At 39.7% G+C, this 6282-nt stretch overlaps 1 long non-coding RNA gene across 1 annotated transcript; it reads left to right on the forward strand.

The window, feature by feature from the left end:
* The first annotated feature begins 2861 nt into the window (after nt 1-2861).
* On the forward strand, nt 2862-3748 carry LOC112140533. Its single transcript, XR_002918188.2, has 2 exons — nt 2862-3192; nt 3612-3748. It is a non-coding gene; the product is annotated as an uncharacterized LOC112140533 (long non-coding RNA).
* Nucleotides 3749-6282: the final 2534 nt, after the last annotated feature.

Consider the following 6282-nt stretch of genomic DNA (forward strand, 5'->3'; position numbering starts at 1 on the left):
GGCTGCTGCCTCAGCCCCAAACTCTTCACCCTCTACACACATGACTGTGTCTCTAGCCAGCACGGGACTGTCATCATCAAATATGCGAATGACACAACCATCCTGGGGTTCATCAAAGATGGAGACGAGTCAGCATACAGGTCCTTGGTGGACCACGTTCTGGTCTACAGGGAGGAAAACAACCTCATACTAAACACAGACAAGACGGTGGAAATAATACTGGACTTCAGAAAAAATCCTCCCCCCCTGGCAGCCTATACTCATCAGAGGGACTGAAGTGGAGAGGGCAGACACCCACAAATTCTTGGGACTGTAAGTCTCTGCGGACCTAAGCTGGACCACCAACACATAGGCCGTGGTGAAAAAACCACAGCAAAGGCTTTATTTCCTTAGGCTGCTCAGGAAGGCAGGACTGCAACAAAGGCCCCTCACCCAGGCCTACAGCGGGCTCATCGAGAGCGTCCTCACCGCAGGGATCACTGTGTGGTACGGAAACACCACACAGGCAGAGAGGAAAGCTCTGCAAAGAGTTATAAAAATTGCGGAGAGGATAACCAGGACAAAACTTCCTTCCATGGACTCCATCTATGAGCAGGGATGCAGAAGAAGAGGAGAGGGAATCATCAGAGACCCGATCCATCTGGCTCACTCCCCGTTCAAACGCAAACGCTGCACATACAGCCCGTCACACAGCAGAGCGGACTGCACCATCACCCACAGAACTCGCTTTTTCAACAGCTTCTTCCCTGCCACAGTCAGACTGATGGCAAAAAACAATAACTGAAAATGTAAAAAAAGAAAAAAAAAAAAACGACCTCACTAAAAATATATGTGCAATGTGTCTTCTCAAATTGGTCAACGTGCAATATTTCACTCTTCAAATTACTCTTTTTTGTACTTTTATCATTCTATTTTTTCATACTCTTGTACTTGTTTTATTATTCTATTTTTCTTAAAACCTTCTGTACTTTTATTGTTATTTTTTTATGTACATATTTGTAATCTCTACACTATTTAAGCTTGTACAGAAACTCTAGTCTTTAACCCATTAACAATGACTCTGAGAGCTCAGCATAAGAATTCCAATATGCTTCAGTGTACGTTGTTGCATACATGGCAAATAAAAAACCTTGAACCTCTCTCTATCCTGGTTCTATCAAAACATGTTCGCTTCTACAGTGTGAAAGGCAGCTGTGTGTGGAGATGAAGACTGCTGCTCATCCCTGCTTGACCTCGGCATTCCTGCAATCTCCCTCACCTCTCAAGCGTAGTCTGGATGCGTGCTCTAGGAAGCAGCTAAAGGATGAATGCAAAGGTGTCCCCTCCCCCCTGCTCTTCCTACCTATCAAACCTCATGTATTGCGACTTCAAATGTGTTGTATTTTTTGCTTGCATCTAAACATTGTATGCAGTGTTGAGATATGACCTTTTTTTTGCCACCCATCCCCTAGCCCCCCCTCTTGTGGCCTTCTACTCCCACGCTACTAAGGGGTGCTGTTCAGTTGGCTGCATCCACAGTGAACCTAGACCTGTGTGTACCTCTCTGTCTGTCTTGTTCTGGGATGTACTGAAAAACAAGAACTTCCCTCTGTGGGATTAATAAAGAATCTTGAATCTTGAATACGTTTAGTCTAGATCCCAGGCTCATTTAGTGAGGATAACGTTAGCTGTGTTAACTGTAGTCTGATCTCAGACTTGCTATGCAGGCTTGAACACCTAGAAGCTCGTCAGGTTGTTACTCGGAGCGCTAGCCGCCCCAGTAAAGCTAACTTAGCTAGCATCCCACTGCCCTCTCAGCAATGTGGAGTGGGCCTGTTACGGTCTGGTTCTGGTGGACGCTGTGGTGATGATCTGTGGTTGATCTGCTGCTGATTTAAGAGATTCCTGATCTATTGTTTCCTCACAGCAGAGCAGAACTGAGCCTTACGTATCTTTTATAATTCTAGCCATTAATTTCTGTCTGTATGCGTTGTGGGGGGACAAAGAGTTGTTTGTTTGAATTTTTCTCATTTTAGTAGTAGTAGTAGTGTTTTATTTCATTTTCAAAGCACACAAAAGGAGTTTTACAATAATCTTGCTTTTTGAGAAATGAAAATGAATTTTATGAATTTTATGTATTTAATGTTTGTTTTTCATTGTAAAGCGCTCTGAGCTGCAACACATGAAAAGTGCTTTTAATAAATAAAGATTGAATGATAGTTAACACTTTATAATAAGATTCCTTAACAAGCGTTCTTAACACATTAATAACCATTATTAATGTTCTTATAAGGTGTTAGTAAGACATTTATTGGCGTAATAAGCCTAATAAGACTTACTAAATTCCTAAGTTAACTCATTTACAAGCATTATTAATGTGTTAATATGATGCTTATTGTTACATTTATTACCATCGTATACGTGGAACAAATTGTTAGTAAGTGTTAACAAGCTTAATAAGAATCTTTAACTAAACTTGTGAACAGATTACTAAGCCTTATTAATGTATACAGTACTTGTAAGACATAATATCATTATAGATGTCTCACACTGACTTCTGTGTTAATAAGCTTAATAAGAATCCTTAATAAACTTTGTTAACAAATTAGCAAGCATTAATAATGTGTTAAATGCTAGTAAAATATTTATTAGCATTATAGGTGTCTTGCAAATACCTGACGTGAAGGACCGCGCTGCTCCGCGCCTGGAGCTAACCACACAAGGTTAACATGGGCGCCCAACAACCCCCAACACTGGCAGGCGGAACGTGAAGCCAACCCGGAAGTAACAAAACGTTGCAGTACCGGCACTGACCAGAGAGGCTGGTGCTTAGAGTGAGCAAATTCCCATAGACTCCCATGTTAAAATCCTCATTTTCAGCCCTCTAATAAACCCCTTTAATGCCTGGTGCTTAAAGTTTTTATTTCATCAATGGCTGCATATTTGATCCATGACAACTCTGAGGGGAGTGAATTTTTTTCTAAGTTTGTAATTTTTTTTAAAAAACGGCATTTATTTTCGCTTAATGAGGAGGCGCGGCCTTTGATTGACAAGTGACGATCGCGGTGGATTCTGGGAGCAATGCTCCGGTGTTTAGCTGGTCTGCTACAGATTTAGCGTTAGCATGAGCGCTATATTTCGGTTTTTGTCCTGCTGCCGTGATGTAAACTGTTCTAATACGCTCTCTGGGAGTCATCTGGTGTCTTTTCCCTGGTAAGTACTAAAAGAATAACTTTATATTTGTCGGAAATAAATCATTAATGTTTATTATGATTGTTTATTTTAGTTTCAGAAATTCGATTTTTTAAAATTCTCAGCAACATTAATATCTATTGTGTTTAAAGTTTAAAAAATTACGTTTTCTCAGTATTTTTTATTGATAGTTATTTTCTTTAATCAAAAAGTTATAGCATATAAGGACATGATTAAGATCTGCTACAGTAACACCAGAATCTCTTCATGTGAAGTTCAAATGTGAAGACGGACAACTTTCAGTTAACATATAATTAAATACTTATTTTTTTTTAACAAATGTGTACATGTTATATTTATCTTTGTCTTGTGATTTTAATGTATATTATTTTTTTTTTTTTTAATTGTATCTAATGTTTGTCTTGTATGTTCCTCTTCAGGTCTGCTTCTGGTGGTGAGCGGATTCATAATCCAAAATAATCGAGCATTTACATTTAAAGGCAGTAAAATTCTAATTTTAACATATGAAGATGACTCCTGCTGATGTGTGATTCAATAAAAATCATGTTTAACATATCTGAGTGACCAGTCTCTTCTGTTTATTCACTGTTTTAGCATATAGGTAAGACAAACGGAAATGTGGGTCAAAGTCAGATTGTACAAAATTTATTTTTGAAGCAGATGAAATTATTCAAAACATCACAAACATTAATTAAAAATTCAGAATTAGTTTTCCTTTATTCAAAGTAGGGACCTCTTTACACATGTCATGGTTAGAAAGCATCATCTATGATACTACTGTCTGTTTTTATATTTAAAGAACCTAATAAATGATCCTAAAGAGTACATTTCTATCTACTGAAAACAAATTCAGTAAGAAATGAAAGAGAATAAAAGTTTAGTGGTGGGTTAAAGAGTGTGCAGCTGCTGGACGTTCTCTCCAATCCCCATGACAGCTCCAGACTCCAGACGTCGCCCGTTCACGTCCTCCACAGTGATGAGAGAACCAGGAACTGCTCTTCCTTGTAGAATTAAAAATAAAAGATGTCCACCACCGTCCGCCTCAGCTGAACCAGGTGATGTGGGTCCTCGTCGAGCTCACGTCGCTGTGGTGGTTTTGTTGAACTGTCCTTCTGGTGCCAAATGGAAATGATGTCACCATTAATCCAAACTGTAATTGTAAGGAAAAGAAAATAGATTTCACTCAAAAATATTTGTACATGTGCTGTTTCTGTAAAGATGAGCTAAACACACAAAATAAAATATTTCATCTTGTTTATGCTCAAAATCTATGTGAATATCTTTAAACCAAATCTTTTAAGAAAATGAGTTTATCTTTGAAAGAACATGACAGTATTTAGTTTGATTGTCAGCAGAAGAGGAGGCAGCATCAGTCTGTTTAACCTCTTCAGACCTGGTATTCATCACATTCTGACTGATATTAGTTCATTCTGCTTCACTGTGACTGTGTTTAGAGGATTCACTTAAATATTAGCTCCAGCTTTAAGATGTTGACATGATTAACTTAACCAAGAAGTAAAAAGAAATGCTTCTCATTAGTAATCACAGCATCATGTGATCATATATCAACAATTTGATTTAACACTAGAGAAAAACTATGTTTTACACAATCATATTACTGTTGTGGTGTATTTTAATGTGTATATAAAGACTACAGTAACTTAAGACTAAATAACTCTTATTGAATAAGATATCTTAGGACCACATAAATAACATGATCAAACAGTGGATGTTCAGTTCGTACTAAACTCGTACCACGGGAAAATACGTTTTCATTATTGTCTAAAAGTCACTTCCACCGCTTTACAGATTGTGTGTAAAACACCAAGTACTCACCTGTAAAGATTCATGATGTAAATAATCCACCGCGGTGGAGCTTTCCTGGAGAATCGAAGCGGTTAGCCGTTAGCATGCGGAGCTGCAGACGGCAGAGCTGTGGGCGTGAACTAAAACAAACCGGAGGAAAAGCGGGTGAATTCGGTCCCGCCCCTTTCCCCCATATTTGGAACGTCCGTGTGAGGCGGAGTTAACTCCAGCCAATATGGCTGCGGCCATGAGCTGAATATTCAGGCTTCATTTCAGGGACTGTGGAAGTCAATGGGTGACGTCAGAGATGATGCGTCTAATTATATATTAAGTCTATGGCGCCGAATGAAAGCGGCCTCCTCGTCCAGTGTAAACCCGGCGTCAGAATAGGTGTGTCTGAGATCGTGCAGACGCTGCCCAGATCGCCTGGATTGCGGTGCATGTTGGGTATTTTGGACTCTCACGTCACTTGTCAATCATCATGAAAATATCGCGGGAAAGAGGCGGCGCGGGATATGAGCATGGGAACAATAAACGTTCCCGTTGATATTAATAAGATTTTTTTAATTGAGAGGATCCAAGATGGCGGAGTGAGCGGACGTGCTTTGTGGGCTCCGATGTTATTACCGTTTAATATATGTCATTAATAGTGATTTTTGTGCGTTCTGTTACTAAGAGCACTTCAAGCTTGTTTTAATTACCTATCCTGGATCTTTTGAATGTTGTGGTAAGCAAGCGCCTTATACTTCCACAAACTACTTTTACCCCCCTCTGCCTTCGGGAGAAGCTAGTGCAAACTAGCTAAAAATGAACGAGCACGATTATACTATGGCCGAAAATCACAAGATTTGTGGGGAAAATGAGGCCGAAAACACAGAAGAAAACATGGAAATATCCAAAGATAAATTAGTAAACCTGGCGCATACTCCAATAAAAGCTCCTCATCCTAAAAAGCAGAAGAAAGGGACCGGACAAAACCCACAGGATGAAACCATTTTTGACACGATCCTGCAGGCCGTGATGTCGTGTGGAAGCGATCGAGAGAAGCGAGAGTCTGTAAGGAAATGCACATCCACTTCAAAGAGGATTTCTCCAAGGAAGATCGAGAGGCGAGAGCCAAGCTGTGGCCGCTGGTCCAAGAGGCGCGGAAGAGGGGCCAGAGGGCGTACCTGAAGGAGGGATATGCTCTGATCGATAATCAAAGAGTGGATCAAAAATAAGAGGGTTTTTTTTCTCCCTTTTTCTTTATTTTAGATTTTTTTTTCTAATATGAACGCACCTTAA

Source organism: Oryzias melastigma, unplaced genomic scaffold (assembly GCF_002922805.2).
Source record: "Oryzias melastigma strain HK-1 unplaced genomic scaffold, ASM292280v2 sc00542, whole genome shotgun sequence".
NCBI classification, from domain to species: Eukaryota; Metazoa; Chordata; class Actinopteri; order Beloniformes; family Adrianichthyidae; genus Oryzias; species Oryzias melastigma.